The sequence below is a fragment of the Panthera uncia genome, chromosome D2, assembly GCF_023721935.1.
Source record: "Panthera uncia isolate 11264 chromosome D2, Puncia_PCG_1.0, whole genome shotgun sequence".
In the NCBI taxonomy this organism is placed as follows: Eukaryota; Metazoa; Chordata; class Mammalia; order Carnivora; family Felidae; genus Panthera; species Panthera uncia.
The window spans coordinates 47,153,321-47,174,514 of NC_064818.1; the positions used below are offsets into that span (position 1 = coordinate 47,153,321).

General features: G+C 41.3%; 1 pseudogene; it reads left to right on the forward strand.

Moving 5' to 3' along the window:
* The first annotated feature begins 18,665 nt into the window (after nt 1–18,665).
* On the forward strand, nt 18,666–20,025 carry LOC125933137 (60S ribosomal protein L12-like; annotated as a pseudogene).
* Nucleotides 20,026–21,194: the final 1,169 nt, after the last annotated feature.

The following is a 21,194-nucleotide window of genomic DNA, read 5'->3' on the forward strand; positions in this document are numbered from 1 at the left end:
CTAATTCCGGACTGATGATTTGTTAATGGGGAGTTCTGCGTCTCTCCAGCCTTCTCTATGGGCTTTGCTCACAAAGAGAAATGATAACACAGAAATACCTAGGAAACCAGCTTCTGAAAGTGGCTCTAAAGTTCTACTTTTTTTTTTTTTTTAATTTAAATGACCGTGGAGCCAACAGAGAGCTTAAATAATGTCTATTGAGTTTCTTTGCAAGGAAGAATAAACATGCAATAAATAAATGCATATTCAGTTTCTTTGGAAGCAAGATACTATTAAGGAGAATGCTTGGCTGGCCACCTGGAAATACATGCATTTTGAATTCGGTTCCCTTGAGCAAAGCATTCAGGTTAGGCCTCCTTTCTTAATTAATAACAGAACGGCTCTCTTTGAGAAGTAAGGTAGCTATGGCACCAAATAAGAACTACAACTGAGCTGTTGCATTTTTAGATGCCCTGTGTAACATTCCTACTTGAGACAGAGGCAGAAAGGCTGTAATTATGTATGTAGAGAGTAATTATGGGAACAGTTGACGGAAATAAGATGCTGGGGGCAGAAAGAACATGGAGAGCAAAGGTTGCTAACTAGTTTTATTAGGCCCCACACAGTGCCCAGTGTCTAAAGAGATATGGTTTTGCAATGAATTACCAATATTTGAAAACCAGGCAGCTTCACGTAAAAATCCAAACTCCTGCCATCTCTTGGAAGAACTCCTGGCTTTCATTCTGGTGCGGCACCTGTCAGAGTTGCGCCGCCCCCTTCGCCAGCCCACGCCCACCAGCTTCCTACCTGTAGGCACTGGAGTCTTAGAGCCCATTCCTGCTGGTCTTTACCATCTACCATGCTCACATCAAGTGTATTACATTAATGAAAGAATCCTCTAGGAAAGTATCAGAAACGTGCAAAGATATATCCTCAGACTATGAGAATCAGAGCGCTGCCTGAATTCTAATCACATGTGCCTTATATTAAAATGACCTGTTTACATAAATACACATCCCTGAAGACTCTGAACCACCCCAGGCAGGCACCACTCACCGCATCCCCCCACAGAACAATGGCTTTTATGTGTAAATCCTCCCGGTCAGTGATGTTTTTAGAGATCGAGGCCACTGCTCTGCCCTTAACTCTTAGTTTTAATTTTTTAAAGAAACGCATAGAAATTCATTCAATCCTCATGTTTGGAAAAGCCATAACAAGCTGAGAGTTGGTTTAGAATTATTTAAACCATTCCCCAGTCTCTCCCTACAGAAGGGACTAAACCTCAAAGCCCTGAAGGTGTTTGGAAACTCTAGTAATTTGTAATGTCACTTCGTGCATAATCCACTTTACTTAGGGGGGAAAAAAAAAGCTAAGTCTGGTTAAACTCTTGGAAATGATACCAGCACCAAAACCAAATCAGTTTTCTCGGATAGTAATCTCACACTATTAACTTATTAAAGGTCTTTAGCTTAAACTAGTTTGAAATTATTAAATGTTACGCAATAAAATTCTGGCAATTTTTACCTTACCCTGTTTTACTTTTTCTCTTTTAAATCTTTGTCAGTGTTTGGAAGGAGGAAGAAATATGGACTCTGCTCCATAATAAATGGGTCTACCCTGGGGCACAACACGCCCCACCCCATGATCTAATTAATCATTAATCACTGAGGCTTCACTGGGTAGACAGTCAAGGGCAGCACAGTAATGAAATTCAATCCCCATTTCACAGATGGGGAGGCCAAGGCGGCAAGAGGTTAAGTGATTTTTGAAGACCACACAGCAGGAGCACGGAGGAGGGTCGGCCACTGCTCTGAGCTGTCCTAGCAGGCTCCATGAGGCTCCTCCTGAAGAAGTGGGGAGCCTCAAAGAGGGCCTGGTTGGGGGGCTCTTGACTCAGGGTGGGGTTTCAGGTAGGAAACCCTCAGGCCCGCCTCCAAAACATCTCCCAACTCACAGATGGTAACGTCACCCAAGGAGCTTCTCCGAGTCCCATTTCCTCCCTTTCCAGATAGTTATAACAATAGTCACAATGAGGTTTGTGGTAAGGTTCACTTAGAATTCACATATGGGGGCACCTTGGTGACTCCATTGGTTAAGTTCGCACTTGGGCTCAGGTCATGATCCCACGGTTCAGGAGTTGGAGCCCCACATTGGGATCTCTGCTGTCAGCATGGAGCCCTCTTTGGATCCTCTGTCCCTCTCTCTTTCTGCCCCTTACCTGCTCCTGCTCTCTCTCTCTCTCTCTCTCTCTCAAAAACAAATAAATATTTAAAAAAAATTCATGTATGGAGAGTCTGTGGCACATTATGGACATTCAGTAGTGTTGTCTCCCTTTGAACCTGCAACTCACCCACAGGTAGAAAACTATTCTTTCCTCCCATTCCTGGACTGAGAAACCCTATATCCACCATGCCACCCATCAGGAGGACTGGGGAGGGTGGACAGGGCCAGCCGAGGCTCTCTACAGGCCTGGAATGGCCTGCGAGATTTCACCTGTATCTTGTTATCTATGCCATTAGCACCCTTTTAGGATGCTGAGAAATTGTTGGTCATAAACATCGTCTCCCCCAATCCCTCACCACAAATACTTGCTGTTTACAAGTGTACTCTGGGCCTTCACATATTTATAAGTGTTTACTTCCTTTCTAAAGAGGCCTCTCTATATAGCAGATAAACAGTGTAAGCCTTCTACTTGTTAATGTAATATTGCCTTGCAAAGAACACCATATGTCACCATTTGTCCCAAAGTAAACATGAATTTCCTTTCAAAATTATTCATAATGGTGAATTAGTAATTGTGAATCTATGATGTTTGCTGTTGGATATTAAGAAGAGAGAGAGAGAGTGAAATAGTAAAGGCTGAAGAGACAGTGACCCATAGTCTAAACCCCACCCAACCACGAAGATCAGAAAGCCTGAATGGCCTGTGTCAGGGGACCAGGCATCCCTGTTCCCTCGCCACACAGGGAAGCCATGCTTTATTTGTCCTCCCTCTCCCTGCAGCCACCGTGTCCTGCATACCACCTGTCCTTCAGCCCTTTGCAGGGCCGTCTCCTTTCTCTCACTCCCCTGGTTCTGGCTGCATGCCAGCCCTCTTGAACTGTGGTAACGACCTTCTAGCTCATCCCCCTGCTTCCATTTTAATCCACTTCCGGTCCATTCTCCACATGGAGCCAGAATGTCTTCTAAAGTGCAGTTGTTACCCTGTCCTTGCTCTGCTTAAAATCCTTAGATTCTCATGGGCCCATGAAGAAGAAGAACACATCATGTTCTCCCAGAAGAGGGCCTGCCTCCCTCTGGGGCTCTAGCTCCTACAGCGGCCCCTTTCCACTCCTCCACTAACTGCATCATTTTCCCCAGAGCCTAGCAAATTGGGGCCTGATTCAGCACCCCATCACCCTGCTCCATTTGCCCTCCACATCCCCTCATCGGGCTTCTAGAACAGCTACTTCCCTAAGCCTGCCGTCCCTTCCTGGTGCCTGTGTCCACTGGGCTCCCCTCAGCAACTAGTTCTCTAAATGCTCATCTCCTCCACATGCCTGCTGGTCTAGAGCATTCTGTGGCTCAACCGCCATGACTCTTCGTTTTTCCTTATCACCGTTGGGACTCAAGACACAATGGCAACTGGAGATTTATTCTGTACGGGAAGTTCTGGGACTTTGATATGGCCTCCCACATCCACTCTGTCTTACCTTCTTCTACAACTCCTGTCGGCTGTATGCTGGATCATCTTATTCTCTATGTTCCCTAAACTGTGGTTTATATTTTCTATCTCCAGACATTTACCCCAGGACCATCGCCCAAGCATTCACTCTTTCTTCAGTTCAGTCTAACTTGCTGGCACGTTATCTTCTAGTTTAGCTCGATTACTGCATTTTTATTTCGGGAAGTTCATTTACTTAACTTTGTCCTGCTTGTTTTGTTTTTCCCCAGAATCTGTTATTTCACTTGAGATTCTGATCATTCTTTCATCTCTTGAATACATTAAGATAAGCTTATTTTTAGCCTCTTTCAAACAGCTTAATTACCCCACATTCCCATGCATCGTTTTCATGTTTGCTGTGTTTTCTAAGTCCTTCTCACAGCCGATAGCTTTCTCATGCAGTTCATAATTTCTGTTTTAAGGTGCACCTTCCAAGGACTTTATTTCTCTGGGCACTCTGGACGGGGGAAAGATCCAGAGAGAGAGGCTTTGCCTTGGCTCCTGCAGGGTACCTGTTTTGTGTGGGGCTCAGCCTATTGATAGTGATGTCAAAGTAGGACAGCCCGGGGTGCTCACCAGGACCGTACCTCTTATAGCTGAGACCCCACAGACATTTTCTCAACCAGAGCCAATGTTGAGGGTGGACCAGACCTCGCGCGTTTTATGATTACAAGATGAACGTCAGCGGCCATTATCAGGGAACTTTGGAAAGACAAGGTTTATTTTCTTGCTCATGGGTCTTAGAGGGTACATGGCAGGCCTGGGGCCACAAAGTGAGGCTATGGGTAGAAAGAGAGACAAAGAGAGCATGGGCCTGGGGTTCTGCGTTATTGGAGTCAAGAGTGCGGGGGAGGGGGGCTTCATAGATTCACTATTGTTGAATTGAAAACATAAGAGTGGTGAGTGAAGAGGGAGAAGGGAAAAGCAGGGATGCTCAAGCGGTCAGTTGTCTTGATCACTCAAAACTTTCTATAAGGGGACTTCATGGGCAGTGTAGCCTGGCTCCTTATCAGCTGTGTAGCTGGCAGTGTGTTCATTCCAGATGGATGTCTTCGAAATGTATGTCTCCGCAATCCAGGGTTTGATGTTAGCGGCTTATTCTATTAAAATAAGAAAACTGATGGCCAAGTGCTTACACAACAGCACCTGGCTCGGCCCACTGTCACACTCACTTCTGAGGCATCCCCACACCGTGTGGGGACATACACTTGAACTCCATTCCACCCCTGCGCATGGCACGAGCTTCATGTTTTGGTACCTTGCAGGTTACTTTTCTTTCTTTTTGACTCTGAGCCCCAGATGAACAGTAGGCTTCCTGATTACTTTCATGTTTAGAGTTCCGCTTTACGGAATGACAGCCCTTTCAGACTTCCAGCTCTTTCTGGGCCATCCCAGATCCAACCTCCAGCCTTCCACAAGTCTTCTGCCCCTTCTCATATCCTGATAGGGCACCTGGGCCCCAATCCCAGCCACTAGGACCTCTATCCAGATTCCAGTCCTCTGCTGGCTGAAGAATCTGACCGCACCCTACTTTTCTAGCTATCAGTTTCCATTTCATTTCCGGCATGTGGGAATTTTTCCGTCTTTCTACTAAGTTCAGCTATGTGTCTGAAAAGACTTTGTTTGGGTTACACTTATCCAGTATTTTTCTGCTTTTATAACTGGAAAGGTATTCCACACATTAGCTCCATTCTCTTGTTTTATGAACTAGAATCTTCCCTCTGGGCTCTGCAGGCCGTGAATTAGGACATGTGGTTTATTCAGCATTCAGCAAGTGCCTGCGATGTACGAAATACTTAGACTTTGACTACTGGATAAATAAAACCTGAGATGAATCTCACCTTCTCCGTTTAGCAACTGGATCTTAGAAAAGCCATGAAATCCCTGTAGGCTGCAGTTTCTTCATTGTCAAACCAAATGAAAATAATCCCTCCCCTGTTGTCTCACATACAGAATGGGTTGTGAAAGCCAATGGAATAATATTATGAAAGGCCTTTGAAAAGTCATAAGCTCTGGTTAAGTGAAAGATGCTAAGGAAAAATAATAGTCTATGAAATGATCATTCGTTCACTTCTTTCTCGCCGGGACTGGGAGAACAAGAGAGAACTGAGTTCCTCTGGTCTCTGCCAGTTGACATCAAACTCCTAATGTGACATCAGCAAAGCAGGACAGAAAGTTCTACAATGCTCAGCATGTATTCCCTCAGATAGAGACCCTTCTTCTGTGGTCTTGTATTTGACTATTTCATGTAATAGAGTTTGAAGTTCTCCCTTTAAACTTGGTGCTGCTATTTGTCCAGTGCTGGGAAAATGGGAATACAAGGAGCAATGGCCTCCCTGTGGCACTGGGACTGACCAGTAGTTCTCTCTTGGACTCATGCTTCCTTTGTTTCCATTTATCTAATGGTTTAGTTGGCAAATAGTTGAATGCCAGCCATGTAATGGCGATGACGAGAAGTGTGTTTTCCTTTACTGCGTGGGAGGAAATTCAAGCCTAATCATCTGAAAGATTTGCCATAAGAGCATTTTTATTCTAGCTTCACGTATTCTAGATCTAATCCAGTGCTTTTCACCATGGGAAACCAAACTCCGCTCCAAAAGCCTGCCCATCTTTTCCCTTAGCCCCCACTCCTCTCCTGTGCACACACTAGTCAACCATCACAGTGTTCGGCACTATCTGTGAAATTGTTCAAAATCTGCACTAGATCTCGAACAGGCTCTGTGATTTCCTGACCCAGTGCCTTTGCAGTGCTGTTCCTGCTACCACAAACTCAGCTCCTCTCTTGAAGCCTTGTCTGACCGCAAGGCTGAGCTCACGCACCTTGCCCTCATCTGCACTCCCCATTCAGGTGAGCTGGTGTTCTAATTTCAAGAGACATGGCTGCCCGTGCCTCCCTTGGAGCTCTTACCAGGATCTGGCAGACCCTGCCTTCATCTAGATGATGGCCTTCTCCCCAGCTAGGAGGTTTTTGTGAACTGTGCCAGTCTTTCTTACTTACCTTGGCTCTCCCATAGTACCGAGCATGGTATCTCGCCTAAAATTAGTGCCTAATACGCGTGTGCAGATATTGGTTTAATTTGGATGAATAAGTGGTAAGTTTTCAACGCAAAAAGATAATCCGCTCATAATCTACAACAACACCCCAAGCAATAGAGAAAGTTAAATCAAATTGAAATTTTGGATGACTCAGTTCTACGAACTGGTAAGCAGTCCTTCATTTCTTCATTTTATTTTATTTTTTTAATCCGAGAGAGAGAGAGAGTGCAAGTGGGAGAGAGAGAGAGAGAGAGAGAGAGAGAGAGAATCTTAAGCAGGCTCCATGCTCCGCACAGAGCCCAACTCAGGACTCAATCTCACAACCCTGGGATCATGACCTGGGCTGAAATCAAGAGTCGGACGCTCAACTGACTGAACCATCCAGATGCCCCAGTAACTTGTTTCTTTAAAGGGAATTTCTGAATCATGAGAATGCCTTAGAAACTTCTGAGTCCGTAACTTTGAATCCAGGGCCCTAAGAAAATGTCTCCATAGGTTTTACACTTTGTCCCTGGGGTATCATTTTCCCCATCAAGCTGATGCACAAATCAAAGCACAGAAAAGGAAATGTCACAAGGGACAGACACATTTCTATGTCTCCGTCACAGCCCGAAATAGAATTGAAGCATTTGCGTCTCACCCTTTGGCCAATAGCAGACGCTGCTTCTGCACAGCATTATCATTAGCTGTGTAGTACAGAGGACATAGTTCTTGGTTGACTATGAACAATAAAGCATTTCAGATTAGTGCGGGAGAGGAAACAACGTGGATATGATGACAAATGTACATTCATTCATTTGTTTATCGCTTCTCCAATATCTGTTATGCATCACAGTACATCTGGGTGCGGTGTGAATGGATAGGAAATAGGTGTTCCTAGAAAAGACCTCAGAAGACCCTGGTGCAGGCAGTCCTTGGGGTACCCTTAATGAAGTTGAATTAGATGTGTGCAGTTCAATGCGGAGTGAGCCAGAATCCATTCACTGTTGTGCAACTGGCTTTTTTTTTTTAACTATAAAAAATATCTTGCATATTGTTCCATAGCAGAACACATTGAGGCGCTTATTATCCTCATTCTTTTCACAGCTGCAGAGTACCTCATGTGTTTTAGCCGGTTTCATGTTGATGAATATTTAGATTGTTTCCAAACATTTGCTAGTTATAAAAACTTTTAAAAGACCGCAATGATATCCTTACACATACATTATTTCACACATGTGCCAAATATATCTTTAGGAAGAGTTTTTAGAAGTAGATTTGTAAGTCAAATGACATGTGTATTTCACATTTCGATAGATATTGCCAAATTAGCCTCCATGAAGACTATAGCTGATAGTCTAGTGTTTAAACTTTATGTATTTCCTGCCTACCCTGAGCAAGGATAGACATATTTTCTTGCCCTTTCTATTCTTTTTGCTAAGCATTTTTTAAAATTGCCTTATTGCCTTGGATAGAACCTCCTTAGCAATGCTAATCAGAACTAGTAAGCAGACCTCTTTCCCCATTAAGTATCTCAGCCCCTTTTCATACTGAGGGAGTTCCCTGGTATTCTATTTTGCTGAGAGTTCACTCTCCAAATCTTAAGTGAGTGCTGAATTTTGTCACATCTTTTCCTTGTATCTATTAGGATAACTATATGTATTTTCTCTTATTCTGTTAATGTGCTGAATTACATGGATGAATTGTTAAATATTACGCCAACATGCATTCCTAGGAGACACTGTACATGATCATAATGATTATCTTTTAAAATGCCGTTTGATTCATTTTGTTCAATTTCGCTAAAAATGTGTGTTTATGTTCTTAAGGGATAGTATAGTTTCCTTTTCTTATAATATCTGTTTGGTTTTGGTATTAAGGTTATATTCACTTTGATTTGGGAAGAGTTTTCACATTCATTCTCTAAGAGAATTCGAGTAAGATTGGTATTTTTTTTCTTAGATGTTTAATAGTGATAGAATTTATCAGTGAAATCTATCTAGACGCAGAGATTTCACTGTGGATTTTTTTTTGGGGGGGGGACTAATGAGTTCAATTCCTTTAATAAATATAAAGGTATTCAGATTTCCTATTTCATTTCTCATAAGTTTTACTAAAGTTGTATTTTTTATAGAATTTGTCCATTTCATCCTAGTTATCAAATTTAATGGTGTAATATTATTCATTAAATTTTTTATTATCTTTTTGATGGTTTTTAGGATTTATAGTAATAATTTCTTTATTATTCCTGATATTGGCAATTGTAGTTTCTCTTTTTTTTCTAGATCAGTTTTGCCCGAGATTTACCAGGTTCATTAATCCTGTCAAAGCACAAACTTTTGGCTTTGTTAATTTTCTCTATTATGTATCTTTTTTTTTTTTTTTTTTTTTGATTTTTGCTCTTTTTTACTTCTTTCCTTCTAACACTTTGGGTACTTTGCACTTCCTTTTCTAGCTTATTAAGATAGAAGCTTAGGTAACTTATTTGATATCTTCTTTTCTAACATAAATATTTAAAACTCTAAATATGCCTCCTTTGCATCCCACAAAATTTTTATATGTGGCATTTTCATTGTTCTAGAAGTTAAAACAGTTTCTAATTTCCCTTGTGATTTCTTCTTTAACTCACGAGCTGCTTAGAAGCTTTCTGGTTGGTGGTTTAGTATCTGGAGATTTTTGAATTTTCTCCTATCTAATTTATTTTGTGATCAACTATTTATTATTTCAATTCTTATAAATTTATTGGTACTCATGGCCCAAAATATGGCTTCTCTTGATCAATGTTCCATGTGTACTTTAAGAGAATACGTATTCTGAAATTGTTAGATGTAGTATTCTGTGAAAGGCCATTAAATCAAGTGTATGGATTGTGTTTTTCAAGCTGCTGGCAATATCTTAGTGATATTTTCTCTCCTTGTTTTGAGTGCAACTCAGTGTCACAAAATGCCCTGCTATTAGTGTGAATCTCTCTTTTACTCTCCTCATTCTTGCAGTTTTGCTCCAACCACTTTGAAACTCTTAGGTACATAAACATTAATGATTATAATGTCTTCCTGATAATTGAATGGAATTGACAATTTTGTTATAAAATATACCTCATGGGAAGTACTTCTAGGATGATAGAGTAAGTATCTCCTAAAATATGGCTCTCTATAAAAGCAACTATAATATTGTCAAAATTAACTTTTTTAGAACTCCAGAAATTAACCAAAGGCTTGAAACCATCCAAAAAACATTTATTCAAGGAAAATGTAAATGAATCCCAGGAAAAACAGCAAGCATTGGGGCATTTCGACTTGCCATATTCCCATCCTCTTTTTTTTTTAATGTTTATTTATGTATTCTGAGAGAGAGAGAGAGAGAGAGAGAGAATCCCAAGCAGGCTCCAAGCTGTGAGCACAGAGCCTAATGCGGGGCTCCATCCCATGAACTGCAAGATCACGACCTGAGTCAAAATCAAGAGTTGGATACCCAATCGACTGAGCCACCCCAGTGCCCCAAATATTCTCATCCCCCTATACTTAGCTCCAAGGTCGTCTTGAAAACCAGCCGACTCGGAACCATTATAGATGTAAAAAACAACAGCCTAAAAAAAAAGATCCCTCTCTCTCTGACCCTCCCCCATTCATGCTCTGTCTCTCTCTGTCTCTCTCTGTCTCAAAAATAAATAAACGTTAAAAAAAAAAAAAAAAAAAAACAGCCTAGCAGACATGGAGGGGGCAGAATGGCTTTGTAGCTGTCCCAAAGCCTCATCCTGAAAGAATTGTCACTATTTTACCTGTCTGGCAGCTCCCTGAAAAAGCCCTAATAACAAGACTTATCATTATTTGACCTGACTCCAAGCTTGCTCAGTGAAGAGAATTCTATCCCCAGGGCATTTGTTGCAAAGTCAGCTGCAACTGTTTAACATCCAGGCGGACTGAGGCAATGCTGATAACTGGGCTAACAGAGAAGTGACCGAAAATAAATAAATAAATAAATAATTTTTTTTTGAGGAAATCTAAGGATTGAGATTGGAAAAGCTCAGACATATCCCTGGGAATCTAGAAGATTCTGAGTTCTAGTTTGTATGTTGGATACTGGCTCATGGGTGCTTATCACATTATCAAAAATGTATTACTAGCAAAACCCATAAATATATGAATAAAATCAGGCCATGAATTGACCAATGATGGTAGTAACACGAACCAAAAATAATGTTGTGTGCTTGAGGTGAGGGAAAGAGAGATTCAAACACTGAGGAACATCAACCGAGTGGGAAACTGTAGCTACAGATCATTATGAAGAAGGAGGCATCGTTTTAATTTTGTTCCTGTCTGGTGTGGCCAAGGCCAGCTTGCCACAAAATGTTGCAACGGTTGTCGATAAGGGCAAACCTCCGAGCCCAAGTCCAAGCTTGAGTCTCCGAGCAGACTCAGCATGGAGAACCGTCCATCTCCACCTTTCTGTATATGACTCCTCATCCAGTTCCCTGGATTTGTGAGTTAGTTGAGTCTAATGTCACTCTACTCTTCCTTCCTGCCACTTGTGCTCTCTGCATATGAGTTTCTGTTGTAGACTTGCTGTTTGCTGTTCTTCTGACCACACTCTTGCCCTGTACTTCAACTCAACCATTCATATTTCCCCTGAGTTACACAGCCCACCCGGAATTGGAACTCGTCTCAGGGACACTCAGGCCCCTGTGTCCCGCTCTCTGACCCTACTCCCCACTCAGTCCGCAGATGAAGAACACAAAAATGTGTTCAGTCAGAGACTTCAGGATGAAATGAGGTGCTAAATGCTGTTTGAGATTAACATCTTACTCATGTTCCTGGGCATGATGAGAGACACATAATTGAAAAAGAACACTGATCTCCAAAGACCACCACACTGCTTGACTAAGATGTGTGTTAGCTCTAGACAACAGAGGAGCCATGGCATTGAGCTGAGAGGGGCCTTGGCACATCCAAATGAGCATCGCTTTCTGGGAGGAGAGAGGAAGTTTAGAGGCTTTGCACACCCAGATTCTGGAGCCAGCCCACCCAACTTTGAATCCTGGCCCTGCCATTTATTAGTTGTGTGACCATACCAGCAAGTTATTTGCCCCTGTGTTCTTTAGTCCCCTTATCTAACAGATGTTGATGATAACAATTCACGGAGTTGGTGTGAGAGTTACAAAGAACATAGGTTAACTACACAGCACCCTCAAAACAGTGCCCAGTATGAAGTAAGTGCTACATATACATTTGCTATTAAAATTGCTCGTTCTCTATATTCCCACCTGTCTATAGGTCAGGAAGAGGGTGGTTGGTTCTGTGGATCTTTACTGCTCTCTCAAAGCCCATCTCTTGTTTTCCCAAATGTGATTGTGCTTGTGGCACTGCTGGATCTGGCAAGAAATGTGTTTTGGAGAGAAGCTTTGCCTTTCCTTTCTGTTCTCTGTGCTGCCCCTTCTGAATGCTTCATGGGCAGAACTGACAGCTGACGCCATAAAAGGGATTCTATCCAGTCTTCTCGTGGCTTCTCCATGAGCTTGTCTGTGGGAGTAGCAGATGCTGAGTTCTCACAGAGTGACACCTGAGCTGCCTCAAATCATGCCCAACAGCTGGCTTTGGACCAGTTGTGGGGAAATCAGACCTCAGATGTGAAACCAGCCAGATCCCCCACTACTGTCCCCACACACCTCAGAGGATCAGAAAACAATCAACAATTTTAAGCATCCCAAAAGGTCTGATAGGCTTCTACAATAAGCTAGGGAGAAATAAAACTGAGATCCATCCAAAGATATCTGGCTTGAAAAAAATAGCTGAGAGTGTTTTTCAAAACATCTGGTTCTTGGTAGATAACAGGATTTTGCCAACCAATTCTCCCCTGCTAAAGCCCTGAGGTCCATTCTCTGTGGTTCTGATTCCTTTTTCCTGGCCTCTGTCAAAGGTTACATAAGGACCATGGGATTATTCTATGTCCACAAAACTTTGACTCCATGCTGCCCCCATGCCATGGCAATTCTCCCAAGTGGGCTACATAGCATGGCCCAGCCCCACTCATCCAGCCCAAGTGGATATTTGCCCAAGGTTAGCCATAGTCCCAGCCAGGACAGTTTCACAATGCGTGGTGTCATGGCCTCCCACAAGTACTCCCCATGTGCTCTCTCTGAGAGTCCCCTGATACACTCTGGGTGCTTGGCAAGTATGAAACCACAAACAGAACTGGAGTTCACAGACATGGTCAGCTCAAAGGGGATTTCCTCAATGTGCATTCTTTTCTGAGAACCTCATTGATTGTTCTCCTGAGGCTGATTGTGGAAAAAACTCTGAACTCACCCCATTTTGGTAGATCATGGGCCTCATTTAGGGGAAATTAAGATTAAAAAAGAGCTGAGATGAGGCAGGTCAGATGTCCTACAACTGAAAATCCTCTGAGACAGCTCTGGCGTTGCAGGAAAAGAACATAGTTTAGAGGAAAATGACAGCCAGGTCGCTGGCTTCCAGTGATAGAGTCCATAAGGTGATACAGCTAATACCTCTGTGCTGACTGCCTCAGAGACCTATAATCAGGACGCTCATATTTAATTGCAATTACAAATAAAGTAATGCAGGCACATGGTTAAAAATCAAATGCCTGTCCCCTCCTATAAAGTGGCTTAAAATGAAAGAAAAAAATATATTTCTTGTCCCTGATCTACTCCCCAAGGACAATCTTGGGTTCTGGAGGTTGCCATCATTTAGAAACTGTTCCTCCCTCTTCTATTTTCTGGAAAAAAAATTGTTTAAAATTGGTGTTATTTCTTCTTTAAATGTTCTTTAGAATTTGCCAGTGAAACCACCTGGACTACACATCTCTTTTTGAAAATGGTTTTAACTATCAAGTCAATTTGTTTTATAGTGGTTATATACTTAATTTTGAGCGTGTCTCGATAATTTACGGTTTTTAGAAATTTGTCCATTTCTTTTAAGGTGTCATATTTATGAGCATAATGTTGTTTATAATACTCCCTTATTCTTTTCATGTCTACAGGATCCATAGTAATATCCCTTCTTTCATTCCTGATATTGATAACTTGACTCTTCTCTCCTTTCATCTTTGTCAGTTTTTCTAGAGGTTTGTCTTTTAAAGAACCAGCTTTTGGTTTTATCAATTCTTCTCTATTGTTTTTCTGTTTTAAATTTATTTGATTTTTGGTCTTACCTTTATTATATATTTTTTTAATTTATTTTGTTTCTTCCGCTTGCTTTGGCATTCTTTATCTTGTCTTTTTATAGAAACTAGCTCAGAATATTTATTTGAAACTTCTCTTTTTTTCAACATAAGCACTTAATTCTATAAATTTCCCTGATAACATTCCTTTACCTTTATTCTACAAATGTTATATGTTATATTTTCCCTTCTGCTCAGTTCAAATACTCTACTTTCCCCTGAAATGTGTGTTCTGCTGGTTCAGGTGGACAATTCTATGAATGTCAATTGGATCCATTTTGTTGATGGTGCTTACCTGTTCTTCTATATCTTTGATGATTTTCTATCTGTTAGTTCTATCATTACGGACACAATGTTGAAATCTTCAACTAAGATTGTGGGTTTGTCTGTAATCCTTTCAGTTCTGCTGGCTTTTACATTATGTATTTTGAAGCTCTGATTTTAGTTTTTACACATGTACTGTTGTTAAGTCTACAGGAAGAACTGACTCTCTTTTAGAATATATTTTCCTTCTTTGTCCCTGGTAATTTTCTTTGCTCTGAAGCCTACTTTGATATTAATAGAGCTATTTTGGTGTTAGTTTAGTGTTTACATAGTGTATGTTTTTCCATCCTTTAACTTTTAACTTACCTGTGTGATTATCATTTAGACAACATATAGCTGTACCATGTTTTTGTTTATCAATTCTCACATTTCTGTTTCTTAATTGGTGTGTCTAGACCATTTACATTTAATGTAATTATTTATATGTTTAGATTTAAGTCTACTGCTTTGTATTTGATCTTTGCTTATTATGTCATTTTTTCATTTTTTTGTTTCCTTTTCCCTGCCTTCTTTTGGGAATATTCAGATACTTTTTAATATTCTATTTTTATTTATCTGTTGTATAAATGACTATATTTCTCTGTGTATATTTTTTTTCTTGCATTTCATTTGTCTGTTTTAGTGATTGCTCTGGGGATTATGAGAAACATATTTAACTAAAAAATCTAGAGTCAATGTTTTACAACCTTAAGTGAGATATATAGACCTTACCATTATACAGGTCCCTTTTCCCTCTCCCTTCTATGTTGTAGTTATCTGAAGTATTACATCTATACGTGTTGAAAACTTCAACAGACAATGTTATAATATTTGCTTTCAAATTTATACAAATATTTACCATTTCTATTGCTCTTCCTTCATCCTTGATATTTCAGGTTTCCCTCTGATATAATTTCCCTTCTGCCAAAAGAAATTACTATAGCAATTCTTTTAGAACAGGTCTGCTGGCTTTCATCTCTCATCTTCATTATTTACAGGATTATGAATATAGGTTGCCAGAATGGACACATTCATGGACATACTCATGTCTTCCTGTGAAGTCAGAGCAAATTTGACAAGCTCTCCTAAACAATAAGAGATATGTTGGTACTGTGAACTTTTCACACTCTGGTTCACACAGATAAGTTAATTATTATTACACTTTCTTTCATATGCAGCCAAGACTTAAAGGATTTTTAGGCTTCACTTATCCTGCCTTGATCAGGAAAACACACACACTCAACTTGTCATGCCTAGTGACTTATGGCAAAGAGCTTCTCTCATCAATTACATGGGTTCAGTCTATTGTCTGGATCTGCCTCTTCCCTTCATAATTCCCCACCCCCAATCCACACACTCCAGATTGGGGGCAATTTTACAGAGGAGATGGCAAAGAGGATTTCTATCATGCAGTCCCAACATGATAAAAACAGAACAAAACAAAAAGCTATCAGAAATTTCTATTTGCTCTTTTGGGATCTGCTCTCAATTCCAGAGCCATTAATCATCCTTTCCCATGGGAGTCAATCCTTCTTGATTCTTTTTCTTTCTTCCTGGATTTGTCTGTTTAGGAACATTAAACTCCTCCCCTTCCCATTTATTAAACAGAGCTTTTCTCTTCCTCATGGAAACTAGGCACCAGCCCAAAACCCATGTCCTTAAAGCTTGTTTCTATCCCCTCAATAGGCTTATAAAACCAATTCCACCCCCCCCAAAAAAAAATCCATGTCCCTTCTGAATAAAGAATTCTTGTAATAACCACTAAGAAGAAAAAACATTTCTTCACTTTATGACATGAAATCTCAGAAGAGATATTTGCATTCAAGTTGTAGGGACATTTCACTCTAACCCTCAATGTTTTGTCCAAGTGAAAGCCCAGTACAGCAATTTCCACAATGATGTGAGTTTGTTATAAGCACTGTTTCCTCTAATATATTTATGGGGTTCCTATGGTCATCTCTCCCTCCACTCATCAACAAGAATGCATTGCGCTGTGTGTATTATGCAGGGTCCCAACCCAGTTTATCCTTTCCTAAATTCTCCAGTAGAATATTCTTGGAGACAGCCATCCCTACACCTTTACATGAGCTAACCTGCAGGCTCATACAACTTCATTCAATTCATGTACTCAAAATTTTGAAGGATTGTACCTTAAGTCACTCAAGCCCGTTGAGGGTAGCAGGGCATCTATGTCCCGGGTGAATTCAGCAGTGACCCCCAAAACCCATCAAGGACACAGGAAAGTTGATAATAATAATTAACTAGAATGGTGATTGGAAATTTGCTATGCCTGGTTGCCCAGGTCACAAACTTTGACTCTGCAGTACTCCATTATGTTCAAATAGCATCACCTACCGTATTCTCAAATGTGACTCTGCCCTCCTACTCCCAATATCAACCCCTATGGCTCCCATTGATAAAACTGGGCAGATGTCTCCAGCTCCTTCTGATTTCTTCTTCTATTACCTCCCAATTCCCCAGCCACTGCAAGGACTAATGTCCTGTTCTACTTTTACTAGACAAACAAAATGGGGCGAGGCACTGAGAGGAAGCTATATCTGCCACAAGATGTTATCACATGCTGTAAGGATTACAACAGAGACAACTCTTGATGGGGAAAAAGAGCGTTCAAGGTCATGTTCAAGGAGTTCCTGGTTCCTGACATGAGACAACCACAGTCATTCACTTATTTTATTTATTCGTATGCTATAATCACTCAATAATTGTTACTATTATACTTTAAATGGTTAAAATTTAGATTAATTAAAAATAAGAAAAATAAAAGGTTCTATTTGACTTTTATTTTTTTTTCTTCTCCAATACTTTTTCTTTCTTTCTTTATGTAGACCCGTTTGTCACTATCTCATTTTCCTTTTACCTGAAGCACTTCTAAAACATTTCTTAGAGGACAGGTCTAACAGTGATGAATTGCCTCAGTTTTTTTTCCTAAGAAAGTTTTTATTTCTCCTTAACTTTTGGAGAATAATTTTCCAGGATACAGAGAGTAAGAGCCATATTTTTCACTTTTGAGGTGGGTGTTGACAGATAAGCAAGGGAAGGAGGTTAAAATGTTCCATACAGTAATGCATTAGAGTCGGTGAAATAGTATAAATTCATGTTTAGATTAATATAGACACAAGTGGATATATATCTGCATGCAAGCACAGGCATACCCACGTGGGTTAGTATACACACATATAGTATGTATACTATATAGTATACACACATATATTTCCTTTCTCTGTCCCCTGAGAGGACTTAGAAACAAGGACACCTCAATAGCAAGGAACATACCTAGCACCCAGATCTTGGTTCTAATATCATTTTTGATGTAAAGAAACTGTGCTTCCTGGAGAAAAATGGTGTTGTAGGACTAGGGCAGGAAATACACAAAGCAAACCTAGAGCATCTTAGAAGGCCAGAAAGGAAGGAAACGCTCAAACAACAAAATATATTGATGAGGGCATGTTCAAAGGACACAAGAGACAACTGAAAAAGCTCCCAATGGCCAAAGTTGGAACAATTTGAGCGACAACATAAATGATGTTGTACAGTTGATCCTTGAACAACATGGGTTTGAACTGTGTGGGTCCACTTAACTGTGAACTCTTTTCAATAGATACAGTACAATACTGTAAATGTATTGTCTTTTCCTTATGATTTCTTAAATAATGTTTTCCTTCTTTTACCTTACTTTATCATAAGCATACAGTATATAATACATATACAAACTGTTTGTTAATCAACCATTCATGTTATTGCTAAGACTTCCAGTCAATAGTAGTCTATTGGTAAAGTTTTAAGAAATCAAAAGTTATATGCAAATTTTTGACTGCACAGGAGGTCGGCACCCAAACCCTTGTATTACCCAAGAGTCAACTGTAATCGATTATAGCCCAAAATATAAAGTAAATATTCACGAGTCCATACTGATATAAATAAATGACTGAATAAGTAAATAATTATGGAGAAGAGATAAATCTCCTATGCAGCATTACAAATAAATTATGTAGATACTCAGCCCTCCACAAGGTAGAGCAGAACTCTTCATAACTCTCCAGGTGGGGATGGTACATAATGACTTCTTAACAATAAGCAAAATATGAAAAGAGGGGGGAGAGTAACTTCACAGTGGAGAAGCCTGACAAATACTTTCTCAGTCAGGTGATCAAGGTCAATATCAACAGTGATGTCATATTGAGAACATGTACCCTTGATGTAAGAATGGCTCTTTTTTTAAAAAAAAAAATTTTTTTTTAACGTTTATTTATTTTTGAGACAGAGAGAGAGCATGAATGGGGGAGGATCAGAGAGAGGGAGACACAGAATCTGAAACAGGCTCCAGGCTCTGAGCTGTCAGCACAGAGCCCGACGCGGGGCTTGAACTCACGGACCGCGAGATCATGACCTGAGCCGAAGTCGGCCGCTTAACCGACTGAGCCACCCAGGCGCCCCCCTTTTTTTTTTTTTAATTTTTTTTTTAACAAGAATGGCTCTTTACCTCTATGATCTTCCTCCCAAGAACACAAAACCCCAGTCTAATTATGAGAAAAGGCATCACACAAACCCTGGTAGAGGGGCATTCTAAAATTTTAAAATACACCTGACCAGTACTCCCCAAAACTATCAAGATCATCAAAACCAAGGAAAGTGTGAAAAACTATCCCAGCCAAGGGGAGCCTAAGAAAACATGACAACTAAATAAAATATAGTATCCTGGATGGGATCCTGAAACAGAAAAAGGACAGTAGGTAAAAACTAAGGGAATGTGCATAAAGTATAGACTTTAGGTCTATAATCTAATATATCAATATTAGTTCATTTATTTTGGCAAATGCACCATCTAATGTAAGATGTTACTAATGAGTAATAAGAGAAACAGGGTATGGAATATATGGGAACCCTCTATACTACCTTCATGATATTTTTGTAAATATAATACTATCCTAGCTTTTGGCTTTCAGCTGGGAGGAGGCAAAAGTGTAACTGTTTTCAGTTCTCCTGAATCTAGGCTCATCCAACACCAGTCACCTCCACCATGTGGCCCAAGTTGACCCCAACAAGATCAATGTTGTATATCCGAAGTGCACCAGTGGGGAAGTCGGCGCCGGATCTGTCCTGGCTCCAAAGATCGACCCCTTGGGTCTATCTCCAAAAAATGTTGGTGATGACATCACCGAGGCAGCTGGTGATTGGAAGGGTCTGAGGATGACAGTGAAACTGACCCAGGCCGAGATTGAAGTGGAAACTTCTGCCTCTGCCCTAATTATCAAAGCCCTCAAGGAACCACTAAAAGGCAGAAAGAAGCAGAAAAACATCAACCACAGTGGAAATATCACTTTTGATAAGTTGTCAACATTGTCCAACAGATGCGGCACTGATCTCTAGCAGGAGAACTCTCTGGAATCATAAAAGAGATCCTGGGGACTGCCTAATCTGTGGACTGCAATGTTGATGGGCACCAAACTCATGACATCAATAGTGGTATAGTGGCATGCCCAGCTAGTTAAGAACTACAAAGGGAAATATTTCAGTAAAGGATCATTTGACAACCAAAAAATAAAAATAAAAAATAACTCTCTTAAAAAAATTAAATTGATTTTAAAACAAAGGAGCATAAACTTCTGGATGAATATGAAAATCCAAGAGAGGAAGCATTTTCAATCAATACTCTTTGGTTTTTTCCAACTGAATTGAAAATATCAGTATACAAAAAGTTGCACATATTTAGCGTTATATACATTTCGATGAGTTTAGATATATACGTACCTGATAGACTTTGCTCAAAAGAAAAATTCTCTTAGCCTTGGTCAGGTGCTCACCCTGTCCTCCACTATGACTCTCAGAGGTAGCTGAGGAGGGTTACTTTATATCATTAGCGGCTATCAACACTGTGTCCACTACATGGAAAGTTCTATGCTACGCTCCTTAAATAGATTATCACCTGACCCTTGTACAGATAGGGAAGAGGCAGGGCAGACACCCCTAGGTGCCGAGGCAGCGTTTATTCACTTGCAGAATATTTTGTTTAGGGCAGGAATACAGCCAGTTGTTCTCCAGACAACCTGCCCTGAGCTGGTTTGGGGGGGGGGGGGTCTCATACAGGCTGCCTCCCCGGTTCCGGTGCCACCCTTCTCTGCTTCTTTCCTTCTATCTGCCTGGAAGGCAGACACAAGGATCTGGGCAAGCAACCTACTATGAATGTGAGGCAGGGAGCAAGAGGACAAAAGACTCACCTAAGGCCCGCGGTGAGCGCAGCGGGGGGGACACCCTCTCGGCCCTCCCTTCCCATTCCTCTCCTCCCCACCACACTGCCATCAAACCCTGCTTTCTGTCTCCTGCCTTTGGTGAATACTATTCTTACCACATCAAGAGCAGCTGCTTTGGGAAAAAATAAATCAGTAAAGACCACTATCCCTGACTTGAGTCCTTTGTTCACCTCCATCGGCCCAGGGCTGCCAGGACCTCCAGGGAGCTCTGTGCCAGCGGCCTGGGTGCCCTGAGCAGCGCTGGCTCAGTCTGCTGTAGGTGGAGACCAGGAGCTGGACCACTCCAGAACTAACGCGCCATGGACCTGAACACAGGGTGTCACGATGCCCCACCTCCTCTACTCTGATGCTTCTGAATCTCACTGCTGAGAACTAAACTGCTCAGAGGCCAGGGGCAGGGTGCTCAGCTCATCTGGGAATTCACAGTCCCTAACGGCGCCTGGTGGAGGGGGTGGTGCCTGGTGAGCACTGGAGGCAGGAATCCGGGAGCAGCGTGCACCTCTTGTGCGGCCAGTCCTGGCCTGTCTGCAGAGATGCGGCTCCTTAAACCTGCTTTCTTCTGGCCACCGTTATCTGATGCCCCATGGACACCCACGAGGAGCAGTTACCCAGTAGAAATCGATCAGCCCCTCTTCCCCAGCCAGCCTCCAGGCTCCACATATAGAAGGGCAGAGTCTCCTCTGGCTCTTTCTTCTTTCCTTCCTCCTCCCCACCCTCCCTTTCCACAGATATGTCATAGCCTGGGCTTT